This window comes from Hesperophylax consimilis, chromosome 15, assembly GCF_061612785.1.
Source record: "Hesperophylax consimilis isolate HC1 chromosome 15, BYU_Hcon_1.0, whole genome shotgun sequence".
Taxonomy (NCBI): domain Eukaryota; kingdom Metazoa; phylum Arthropoda; class Insecta; order Trichoptera; family Limnephilidae; genus Hesperophylax; species Hesperophylax consimilis.
This window is the reverse complement of record NC_142850.1, coordinates 18,095,690-18,109,424: the sequence shown is the minus strand read 5'-3', so window position 1 is coordinate 18,109,424 and position 13,735 is coordinate 18,095,690. Positions and strand designations below refer to the sequence as shown.

The 13,735-nt window shown below is 33.4% G+C and overlaps 2 non-coding genes across 2 annotated transcripts; both read left to right on the top strand.

Annotated features, from left to right (window-relative positions):
* Window positions 1-671: 671 nt before the first annotated feature.
* Window positions 672-762, top strand: TRNAY-GUA (transfer RNA tyrosine (anticodon GUA)). The gene is given in 2 exon segments: window positions 672-708; window positions 727-762. It is a non-coding gene; the product is annotated as a tRNA-Tyr (tRNA).
* Window positions 763-12,644: 11,882 nt separating this feature from the next.
* On the top strand, window positions 12,645-12,735 carry TRNAY-GUA (transfer RNA tyrosine (anticodon GUA)). Its single transcript is given in 2 exon segments — window positions 12,645-12,681; window positions 12,700-12,735. It is a non-coding gene; the product is annotated as a tRNA-Tyr (tRNA).
* The last annotated feature ends 1,000 nt before the right edge of the window (window positions 12,736-13,735 follow it).

The window sequence follows — 13,735 nt, the reverse complement described above, 5'->3', positions numbered from 1 at the left end:
ATGTCACCTGTTCCTGTTCTTCACATTACTTACATTCTACTTAACTTCACTTTATTTTGGTAATATTTATAATGTTTGTAATACCTGCCTCAACTGTAAAGCGCCCCTGAGATGATAACTCACAAAAGCGGCGTTATAAAAATTTTCCAATATTATTATTATTATTAACTCTCAAACGAAAAATGTAAAACAGAAAAATATTCATTCTCATCTCTTCGGCCATGGTAGTTCTTAGTCGAAGTATGATTCAGTTAATATGACCGAAGTTGATATTTGGGTCGAATTAGCTCAGTGGTAGAGCAGATCCCCGCAAGGCTGAGGTCTTATGTTCAATTCCTAAACGCAACTGAATCTTTTTATGTTTCACATTTTTCGTTTGCTCCTAAGAATAAATATTGAAATTTGAGGTTTTATTCAAAAAGATATTTCACTACAAAAATATGAAATAAATTTATACTTATATACCTACGCTAGTGTTGAAGGTAGAGATAATGTAGTATGATAAGTTTTTCCCATTAGTTTCAAATGATTTATCGACGAAGCAATCACAATTTATTGTAATCTATTTCTTATCAGTAGCAAAAAGTGATTAGCATTAGTTATTAGTAGTAATGAAATAGTTGTTATTGAATTAATCAAGCTGGCTTACATTTTTCGCAACATGAGCATCACCTTCGATAGCTCAGTTGGTAGAGCGGTGGACTGTAATGTGAAAGTTGTATAGATATCCATAGGCCGCTGGTTCAAATCCGGCTCGAAGGAATCGGTTTCTTTTTTTTGTTACTTATTATTTTATTTTATTTATTATTTATTTATTATTTTATTTATTTATTTATTAGATACAAATAATTACATACATATTAAGGAAGCTTTGGCTGTCCAACTAGGAAATTTTCCCGTTTTAGGACAGCCAAATTGCCTGGTTTAGTTAACATTTGTACACGCTGCTGTTATGAATTATATTTCCATACTTTACATTAATAGTTACGCTTGTAATGTAGTCTATATACATATATATTTATCAAAGTAATCAAAATAAAAACTTTTTCAGACATATTTGTACACCCGAATATTAGTTTTTTTTATGAAAACACCTGATAAATTTTATCAAGGTACATGTAATAATATGCAATTAAGGAACACTGTATCAGGGTACATGATAACATATTAGATTAATTCAATTTATAGTTACAATATAAGAAAAATATTAGGTGGGTTTCTTAATTTGATCGCTGTTACTGTGCTGTGTATTAATTTACATAATCAAGGTACATATAATATAATATACATAATCAAGAAACATATAAACAAGGTACATGAAAACATATTGTATAAACATTATCAATCACAAAAATTATCAATCGCATTTTATAAATCAGATGCATGGTAGGAATTTTTTATTTAACTGCCAATAACAATGAATAAATGTGAGTACAGAACATTTTTGTTTATCTGTTGGTCATCATAAGTTCGCTTTCGACTCTTCCCAAGTCTAGAAGCCAATAATAAACTAATTTACGCAGAATGCTTATGCTTTTCGATTTCCATAAATCGGGTAAGAGGTTGAATAATTTTGGACCAAGGTAATAGAATTGTCTTTGGGCAAAGGATGTCGTAGTAGTAGGTGGAACAACTGGATTCCTCCTTGAATGTCTAGTGTCGTGATAATGATCAATTGAAGGGTAGTGGTGACGTTGTTTTTGAGTGTGTAATATAATTTTTTTTATGTATAGTTGTCTGACATCAAGAACTCGTATCTCTTTGAATAATACATCACTGGGGTACCTAAATGGTTTTTTTAGGATGACCCTTAGCAGTGATTTCTGTGCTTTTGCTAAGGGATCCAGTATTGTTTTGGTACATCCGCCCCATCCCAAAGATGCATATTCAAGTAATGAGTTACACAGAGCATAATATAAACATTTAAGATCTTTTATGCAGAGAATATTTCTAATGCCCAGGAAAAGATGAGTAAGTTTTCTGACTTTTGTGGAAATTGAGTCTATATGTAGGTCCCATCTCAGAAATTTGTCTATCATAATTCCTAGATATTTTATACTATCTACGCATTCTAGGGTGTTACAATTACAAGTAGTTAGGTTATTGCAGTGGTGTATAATAATGTTTTGTGTTTCTTTTGGTTGTCCCGCTTGAGTTGCACTGAAGCGGATGAATTTTGTTTTCTCCGTGTTGAGTGTGAGTAGATTATTATCAAGCCATTGTTTAACACTGTTTATACCAGCTTCTGCTTTACTGTGAACTTCATTCCAGTTTTTACCTTCAAATAACAAGACCGTATCGTCTGCAAAGGTAATAATGTGGTCGGCAAGGGAACTGTTACATAGCTCATTAATATATATATTAAACAAAATTGGCCCTAGAGTACTTCCCTGAGGTACACCAAATTTAATATTTGCTGAATCGCTTAGAGTATCATTAATGTTCACTCTTTGGCTTCTGTTTTCTAAATAACTAACCATCCACTTTAATAGTTGACCCTGTATTCCAACGCACTGTAGTTTTTTCAACAGAATTTTATGTGATATAGTGTCGAACGCTTTGGCTAGATCCAGGAATAGTGCAGTACATTTAATTCCTCCATCGATATTATTAGAGATGATTTTTGTCAGGTGAGCGATAGCGTTTTCTGTGCTTAAACCTGGTCGGAAGCCGTATTGTCTATTAGAAAGAATGTTATTATCTTCCAGATATGTGCTAAGGCGATTTTTCACAATTTTTTCAATAATTTTCGAGACCGAATTTAGCAAAGAAACTGGCCGGTAATTATGTACATGCGATTTGTCACCATTTTTGTGAAGCAATATAACTACTGAATGTTTTAAATGATTGGGGAATATTCCTGATTTAAAGCTTAGATTCGAAATGAACGCGATCGGTATTGCGATTGAGGATTTAATAAGTTTTAACAGATTTGATGAGACTTTATCAGGACCACAAGCATTTGATGACTTAAGATCGTCAATTATTTTCATGACTTCGTTTGTCGTTGTTTGTACATTGTCTATTTTATGACCGAAATTAGAGGTAGTAAACTTAGCGAGATCAATTTCAGTAGTATTAAGTTTATCAAGAATTTTTTTCGCAAGAGTGACTCCCACTGAAGTGAAATAATTATTGGCAAAATTTGCCATAATTTTTGGGTCTGAACAGTTTATATTATTAATGTACAACGATTTAATTTCGGAAGATTTATTAATTTTTGTTTTAGATATATTACGAAAAGTTTCCCACAGACGTTTTGGCGTACAGTTATTTTCGTAAATAATTTTTTTATAATAATTTTCTTTGGTCGATTTAATTAAATGTTTACATAAATTCCTATACTTTTTATAATGAGCTTGTACTAAAATATTTTCAGGACATCTTTTCGCCTTTTCGTGTAATTGATTCCTTCTGTGAATAGATTTGACAAGGCCAGGGGAGATCCAAGGTGTGAGTTTTACTTGATTATTTGTTATGTGTATGTTACTAGTGTGTTTAGATATATATGAATGTAATTTTGTGATAAATTCATTCATTGCTGAGTCAGTATCAATTTGGTCTAGAACGTTTTGCCAGTTTTCTGATCGCAAGTCTTCGACTAAGTTATTGTAATTTGTTCGAGGGACATATTTAATTTTAGCATCAGTGGGAGGTTTGTTTTTAAGACAGAGAGCTGTGGTGTAGTGGTCTGAAATTGTAGTGTGAAAAACAAATGAAGTGATTAGGTTAACATTTTTAACATTGATATGGTCTAGGCAAGATTTACTCTTGCCCTGTTCTCGAGTAGGGCTATTAATTGTCTGAATGAATCCATTTTCAGTAAGCAGGCATAAATAATCGTTATATTGACGATGGTATTCAGGAAGAGTATTAATATTGAGATCGCCTATGATGATTTGACGTTCTATTTTTTTTGAACTATTGATGATTGCTTGAAGTGAGCTCAAAAAAGTGTCGATGTTTTGGAAAGCGGGTGATCTGTAGATTGCAAAGATACATAAGTTGTTGTTCAAAACAATTTTCAGACAGTTTGCTTGTGATAATAAAATTTCATCTACTTGTGCTTGTATTCCGTCTCTGATGTAAACAACGATTCCACTTGATTTATTTAAACTTATGTTAGTGTGATATTCAGAGTAATTTTGTATAATTTTGGAGGTGTATTCTTTATTTATCCAACATTCCGACAAAATTATAACATCGAATGAGTAATTAAATTGATCAAGAAATAATAAAAAATCATCGATTTTTGAAATGCTTCTGATATTCTGATGAATGATTTTTAGGCTATATGAGCCCCAATTGTATTTGTTTAGATTATTTAGATCATAAATAACATTTGTGTTATAATTTATATCGGAATCATTATAATTATCATATGGTAAACGAAACATATTTAGTATATTTTAAATAAGTGTAGTATTGCGTAACATAGTTATTATATTTTAGATTAACGTGGTGCTGTGATAAACTTTCGCATAATATAAGTTTTAATACAATATCTAATTTAGTTTTATTGACACCTAAAATTACTATGAAGCTGGTGATAATACAAGTTCCTAGCAGGTAGTGGAAAGCAATAGACTTGATGAAGCGGGAACAACGACTAAATATAATAGTAAACAAGCGAGACGAAATATACCTCGAGAGCGAAATTGGTACAATTTTATCACAGTGTTGACAATTTTGATTCATCGGAAATGAGAATAGCATTTGATCCCGCCTCTTTTCTAATATATATGTTCCCTCCTTTAACCCACGCGAATCGAAACATACGTTCCTTGGCATATTGGCGTGTCTTAAACCAGAGCTGCTTTGATCGAAAGGTCAGTTGTTCGGAAACGTAGATAGGCGAGCGAGGACCGGCAATTCCAATGTTCAATGTGTTAAGTTTGTCTTCGGTATTTTGTTGATTTTTATTGTAATTTTTCACATCCGTTAGCAGCTGATCTCTAGCTAGATTCGTCTTTAATTTGATAACTATTTCTCTCGGATGAATGTACATATTTGTTTATTATGCGTTACCGTAACCCATACATACTAGAAATAATGGGAGATATGGCATGGAAGCGCACCGACAGTCGCCGAGATACAACCAAACCGCACGCCAATGCCATTTGCAGTAGGGTGGGTAAACGACGTTCGACACTTTTGTGCTCGTGGTTTCATACTAACAATTTATCATATCGAAGTCTTTATCTTTAACGCGCGCTACAGAAACCGCTAAACACTTATTTTTGTAAAGCGCGTCATAGCATAATACGCATATAGACTTCTGCCCCGGGTTGCCAAAAGGATCGATTTGTCTTCGTAAACGAAACTAAGTGAAAAAGTTCTTTTGAAAAAATATATATTTTCTATTTTTATTATTTTTTTGTTTTTTTGTTTAATTCGTAGAACTCCATTTATTTTTTTTTAATTCATTTAAAATCAAATTTTTAATATAATTATTAAGTTCTGCAAGTTTTTTTTGGTTTTTGTTATTGTTACAGCTGTTTCGGCTTTCAAGGCTATTTTCAAACTGTCATATGAAAACAAAAAAAAAAACTAACTAACCATCACGCCGTTTAGGCAGAGAGGACGGACCGCCAAACAACTCGGTCTTGGCACACACTTCGTGCCTCATTCACATTCATACATCGTCTCGTACACATTCTATTATTCTGACTCTTGACCTGGCCCGACTCGAGTATCTGATTCACTTGATCGTGCCATGTCTTACTCGGGCGACCCCGACTTCTGCTACCATTCGCATTTGCATCATATATCCTCCTTCCAATCCTATCTTCGCTCATTCGCTTTACATGCCCAAACCATCTAAGCGTCCCTTTCTTAATCTTACTCATTACGCTTACATCAGCCTTGCACTCTGCGGATCTCCACATTCCTCACACGATCAAACATGGTTTTACCACACATACGCCTCAGGGATCTCATTTCAACAGCATTCAATCTATTTTCATCCTTTCTTTGCCAGTTCCATGCCTCACTTACATACATCAAGGTAGGTACCAGAACTCCGTTGTGGACTGCTAACTTCGCTTCTTTTAAAAAAAAAACAAAAATTGAAAACCAATTTTTTGAAAAACCATTTGAAGGTTACGAAATAAAAAAGCCACACAAAAACTGCTTATTACAAATCGATTCATATCTCAAACAATAAAGTTGGGCCAGATATCGGAATTTAATATGAAAACACTATTAATAATCAACGTTTGATAAACTTTAAATTATCTCTTTTGGAAAATTTTATATCTATATATTTATCATTATTTGTGCATAGTTAATAATGTGAATTCTTCGAATTTGAATGTGACATCCGAATTCTTTACAAAAACTGAGAAATTCCCGGTAAATTGTTTTTCTTCGCAATATTTTGTCTTGTCGTATATCGAAAAAAGTTATCGTAAAAACGAAATAATATTTTGTATTCAGTTTTGGATTGAAGTAAAAAGATGTGTTTTTTATATCTATTTGACATAATAACTTTTTTAAAACATTATTTGATAATGTGGGTCTCACCACCCGTACTGAGAATTATTTACATCATGCGGTAGATACCCACTTATATTTGCAGAGTAACTTTATAGAAAACATTGAAAAAATAGGAAATTGTAGTAATTTTGCCATGAGTGAATGCTCCTCCTATGAATATCATAGGAGGAACATTAAATAAGTTTTTAAGAGGCGCTCATACAATAAACAAGAAAATCGTTTTCATGTGAATACAGTACAAAATTTCCAACTATTCCCAACCGTCTGGGGCTAGTGTTACTATGGCATCCCCAATTGGAGTGTGTGGTGAGGCTGAAGTGAGGAGGGGAAGGAGAATGGGAAGAGGAAAGTGGGGAAATATTAGGCTATTCACAATATATGGTAAATATGGTCACCAATCACGACTAAAGCCATTTAAGTAACCTTTCAACTTAACCTAACCTGACTATATTCAGTTCTCGTGTAATTTTCATAATGAGGTTTTTTAAACATTTTTTTTATAAAGTGTTTATCGAATTTTTGGAAAGTTCAAAAAAGGAAATAAAATAAATTAAATATTTTTAAGAATAGACAACCGCTGAAGTAAGTCTCAGAACATACCTATCTAATATACCTCTTTTTACATGTGTAGGTACGAAGAACGTAACTAAAGTAAATATATTATTAAGGCGAAGCTTTCAGCGGTAGGACAAAAATATTCTGAAATTTCAAGTTACCATCAATCATAGTAGGTTTAAGGCTTCTCGAAGTGTCAATATCCCTTTCCACCGCCGAAACTTAGGTCACAAATCACAAAAAGATCTGCCAGAACGTCGAAGAACAAACTTCTTTTCAAGGTCTGCTAGTTTTATGTTTATGACCTCTTAGCACAACTGGTTCGGCGAATATTATTATTTTAAGATCAAAATACAGAAACTATTTCATGGCAATAAGGCGTAAATCACGGACCGGTTTCAAACTCCTGTTAGGGAGAAACTTTCTCAAGGTTAAAAACAAAGCCCCATAAAACTCTCACTTTACACTGATGCGAATATTTTACTAATTTATTATTGGGGCTTTCGTCTAGCAACGTAATACAATCCAAACATTTATTAAATTTTATAAATTGATGATACAGAGTAAAAATATACCATGGACTTAAAAATCTTTTCAATCACAAGAGCATTATTATTCTGTTGGTCCCAAAAGACCTGTCTTGTGCACAAGCAATTAGAGCAGTCCGCTCCGGACCCTGACTTCCAAGGGGCCAACGCGCTGATTTAACAAACACCTAACACAGAGCCCTTGAGGTTTTTGCTAGGGCCATGCGCCGTTTGACTGCGACTTTTTTTTTTAACTTTTTTACTTTCTTGCTGGACATGTTGAAATAACTCCAATAAATTATGAACATGTGGAATGTGGATGCACCAGTGGAAGCTACCCAGGTGAACTCATTGCGATGAAGAGGATTGGAGCAGGTCGCGAAGGAATTTGGACAGGCAAGAGTCCGCGCTCAGTGATAAATGTAGTGCATTTGTGGAGGAGGCCAAATCTGACCCTGGGGCGTAGCGCCATAATGATTATGATGACTAGCCACCTTAATTAGCCTAAAGTTCAGTTTAAAAATGTAATACAATTCAAAATTTATATCTTTCAAACGTTAACCGCCAATAAGAACAAATTACCAGGAGCACATAAATATGACTGGGTATTTTCATTTGGTTATTATTGTAAACATTTTTTTTAAATTTATTGCTCAGTGACATTAGTTGTTAAAAATCACGCAAAGAGAAAATCATCGAATGAATCAAAGGCCTTAATCAATCATCTTAATGGAGAATCGGGAAGATCCGTGATCTTTAATCTTTACCACCAGCTGACCACAATATAACCGTCACAGATCCGCATCCCGACGTGATGTGACCAAGCCGCCACGCATCCCAACGTGATGCTTACGCCAATACTGTCTACGTAATGAATACTGTGATTCATCTTCATCTTTCATATACATCTTTCATATACATCTTTCATATACATCTTTCATCTACATCTTTCATCTACATCTTTCATATACATCTTTCATATACATCTTTCATCTACATCTTTCATCTACATCTTTCATCTACATCTTTCATATACATCTTTCATATACATCTTTCATCTACATCTTTCATCTACATCTTTCATATACATCTTTCATATACATCTTTCATATACATCTTTCAAATACATCTTTCATCTACATCTTTCATATACATCTTTCATATACATCTTTCATCTACATCTTTCATATACATCTTTCATATACATCTTTCATATACATCTTTCATATACATCTTTCATCTACATTTACATTTAGATAGTGAAGAACAACTGCCACTTTGGAACGTGTCGCAATATAGTGGATACTATATTATTTTTAAATTAATAAAATAAAATAAAATTTACTTGCGCACGCCGGGATTTGAACCCGCAACCTCCGTATTCATAGCCGAGTATCGTATCTACTCAACCACGGGGGCCGTCAAAAGTTTTTGATGCCGATGAATAATTTAGTAGTCCACATCAGATATAATGAATAGATTTACATTTTATAGTACGCAAATACTTGGAAAATCATATATACCTATATTTTATCCAGTATCATCGTAACCGTTCAACTATTTATTTGAAATCTCTTCTGCTATCGAACACTATTTAGATAAACCGTCATTTCGAATACTCGTGCAAAGTCGGCTATTTCTCTTGCACCAGATTTCATGTGATTGGTCAAAATAACAGAAATGCTGAATTCTGTCTTACACGTGTAGGACTGACTTGCTGGTGGTTTTGGTTGTAAAAGTCACCTTACGACACGCCGTTTTCTTCAAGAGCAGCTATGCAGTTTTTATATTGCTTCGTGCAATCCTCTTAGAAGGACAAAACATGACATAAATTTTCGTCTCCGTGACAACAAATATAAAGTTGGTACGATAAGGAAAAGCGATTTTCTTTAAAGGTTTATACTGAACAACTCGGTTTTAAGAATTTTATCTTTGATGAAAGCTGAGAAGGGCGATATTAAAAAGTACTAATTTTGGTTGTGAGTCTGTAACTCAGGTTCCATGAACTCTAGAACTTGGTTTTACTTTGAATTTAAATGTCATTTTGAAAATCGGAACAGTAGGAACAATTGAAACACGCGTTAAAGTAGATTACAAAATTATTGTTATTTTAATTCACATTAGGAAAAGAACACGTTTTCTCGATATGTTCTGATTAACTAATATTTTATCAGGAAGTTGGCATGCTATCACTTTTTTAACAGGATCATTTTTCTCTGTGCTCCATTTGGGGATGTCAGGGATGCGCACTGTATTCGGATTGTTGGGACTTTTGTGCAATGTTCGCATAAAAAAATAGCTAATTATATCATATCATATATTTTTTCAACTGTCACCTTGATAACCCATCAAATCTAACTTATCATATAACATATGCAATAATTACAATAGCGTATTATCCAAGGTGGATATTTTCAGTTGCGAACTTACCAAATACAAGAGGTCCATAAAAGAATATTTCTCTTATGGTTTGTGAATAATGTTATGTCTCTATTGTCTATTTTTCTATCATGATTTGATTTATATTTACAACCTCTCTCCATGGCTATAAATGTATTGCTAAATGATTTGTTTTGTAAATTTTTTGTTTTGTATAATCTTTTTTTTTTATAAATTTTTAAATTCGTATACCTTTCTTACCAATTTAATTCACTTATTCCTTATTATGCTGTCTCAGTAGGGGTAAAGTCACAGGGAGGAAAACCATAATTGGTTTTATTTTGGCTAAATAAAACTAATGTACAAACTGAAATAAATGTAAGTTGTCGATTTGCCGAAAATTAATAAATAAATAAATAACCGTGTTTTAACTAACCTTCATAGCCAAACCTATTAAAAGTTTAAATGATTGAATTAAACTCATTGAAGCTACGAGCTCGTATAATCTTTAATAGTTGTAATATTTAATCAATGTGTATTCACAGCACATTAATGCTTCATTAATTCAATTGACTTCTCTGTTGACATAGTCAAATTCTATAAGCTTCCTACGAACTACCCGTCGCAACGGAACACGGGAAGGGTGGTGCAATAAGGGTTGGAGGTTGATTTCGATGGTCAGTCATTCAAACAGAACGTAATCAAAGGATACTGTGTTGATTATCTCCCATAGATAATAGAAACAACGGAGATGGGCCGTAAACAAAAAAATAAAATAATTAATTTAGTTTTGTCAACCTTGTTCATCCATAATACTTTTTTATGTGTTTGTCAACTAAGAGTCACGACTGCTTCCAGCCGTCTGGAGCCTGGGGTGCTTTAGCATCTGAAGTATATGCAAAATTATACCAACAGTTTTATAATTTTTTTCTTTTACAAGTTAATCATGGTAGGTACTTATCTAGAAATGTACCTATTTACGGTAACATCGTCACATTTGAATTTGGTGATATAAAAAATAAAAATTAAACGATAGAGTGAAATTTTTTTTTAAACAGTGTTAGGAACTCAAGTGTTCTTTAAAGAGAGTTCGTCCCTATTCAAATAGCCAATGTTAAACACGGATAGTAAAAAGGGATATATAATTGTTTGACTTTATACCTGTGTTCAATGCATTGTATATTTTAGGAGCGATGAAACAAAATTGTCGCTGAGCGAAAATGGTTCCAGTTTTAGCTTGTGTGCTTGATGTTGTGGAGAGACCAGCAGGTTTTGTTTGTATTGTTTGGGGGTTATTCTTAGGAGATAGACATATGCCATCGCCTACTTTTCTGTAGGCCTTTTTAAGATATACAATGCGTAGTACATTATGTAGATGTATCTAGTAAGGTTTAGCAGGGTTAGCAATATGTAAGCGAGCGAAAATATTTTATTTACTACTTGATTACAAAACATCGACTATTCTCTACTTTCTATAAATTTAATATGCATGTATTATATACATAAACCTTTTGGAAGAAATTCTCCAAATGATAGTGAAAACCACAGACATAGGAATTAATAGACGAGAAGATAATGGCGAGGGGTAAAATCAACTGTTGAAGAACGAAGGGGGTTAAGCTGACTGTGATTCGTCAATAAATCAATCTGACAGTAAATAGGCATCTCGCATTATAATATCACCATTTAGTTCTTAAAAGTAAAATCTGCTTTTGAATGAATAGACATTTTTACATGGGAGCGCAAATTACTCGCCACGTTATGAACTAATTTGCGAAGTCCAAATTCGGCAAAGTAAATTTCTTCTGTTTGCAGAGTCGTAGTTAGTTTCAGAGTATTTAGTTAAGACACTTTTACAAATGTTTCATAATTTACTTACCCCAGTAAACAACGATGAGCACACTTGAGAATCGCTACATTGTGATGTGATAGTATATGTTTCTAAAACTGATCCATATAATACGGTGTGAATAAGCTTAAAATAAAGTAAAATAATGCTTACTTATGGAATGTAATACGACAATTGGGTTTATTCTCTTTTTCACATCTATTTTTACAAGTTTTCATATCACAAGTCAACATTTTGCCGTGTTATTTCGTAAAATGAACCGAGGATGCCTCGACCATAGTTCGCACAAGAATGATGACGTCACGTTTTCAAATTTCACTTGAGGCCATACGCGAGCCCAGCCGGCTCCAATGGAACCGGTATGGGGAGTGGGGATAATACGCTTTTAATCACTTAGGGCAGGTCTACTAATATTCATATGTCTATGGTAAAAACCCTATCAAAATCCGTTGCGTATATTAGAAGAACTAAGTATTTTGTACTATTTAGAGATGAGAATTCACAAATATTTCAAAATAAATTAACGTTTGCATGATAACAGTATTTACGAAATAAAAAGAAAATTTAGATAAGATGTTATAAGAATGAGATAAGAATTATAATATATAGAACTTATGCTACGCATATATACGCGAGCCGATCTGCCGAGATGAACCTCAACTTATGGGAAAGGCAGTAAGTAGCCGCAAATGGCGCGATAAGTCGCTTGCAGTTGCTTCGTTCCTTTCCCGTAATTCGTGGCTCGGTTCGCGTTTCGGTTCGCAAACATGTTATTACGGTGTCTATGTCTATTTTCCTTATCAATATACTAAACATCTTTGGCGACGACGTCATCACCTTCGATAGCTCAGTTGGTAGAGCGGTGGACTGTAATGTGAAAGTTGTATAGATATCCATAGGCCGCTGGTTCAAATCCGGCTCGAAGGAATGGCTGATTTTTTTTATTACTTCTAATTTAATTTACCCGAAAAGAAAACCTTTTTTAAATAAAAAATATTTTTAAAATACATGTTTATAGCGCCGCGGGGAAAAAACTTTTTTATTCATTGTCACAGCCCGTTTCTTTCGTAACCGGGTGAACCGGGTGAAAAAAGAATGAGTATTTACATGACATATTAAGTGTAACATTTAATCATTTTAAAAGTAATTAAGCCAACACAATTTAAGTCCTATATTAACCCGACCATTTGGCATTTCGTCTGTCTGTAAATTTGTTTGCTACGTTCCGGTTCCGGTTCATGATGGCGGCTGAGTTGGATACTTCATTTTTACTCCGCCAGAGTTCAGCTTGATCGTGGATTTATTGTATAATTCCTTATTTGAAATAACAAAAAAAATATTCGTAAAATATTTATGGTTCATAATTAGGTAGGTGGGTATTTAAGAGGCTAGGTACTTACAAACCTTACGAGTTGAAAAAAAAATTGTTTTCATTTATGAAATAGATAATTACAAATATACTCTTTAGACGCGAGTTATACTATTCCAACAAAAACAAAAATCTCTCACATAATATCGTCACTTGTCAATCAGCCAAGTGACTACCCGACGCACCAACCAAACCATGTCCGTGTCATTTTAAATTAATGGCATAATTTGTTGTAAAGGTAAATTTTTCATGTTTTTCCTTCAATAATGTAATAGTTTTTTCTCTTTCCTCCTTTTAAAAATAATTTAAAACCATTTTTTGCAATCACATATCAAAGTATATCATGGTCACCCTACATATTTACTACATTATACTGTAATGAATTGCCTGGATTAATGGGTACCACTTAGGTACCCAATTCGTAGAAACATTAATGCAACAATATTGTTCTCTTAAGGCGATGCCATACGCAGTAATGCAAAATCATGTGTTTTTGGTCGCCTAGAAATGTTTCAGATACTTTAATTAAATACTGCGAGTAGAATACATCTTGGCCTT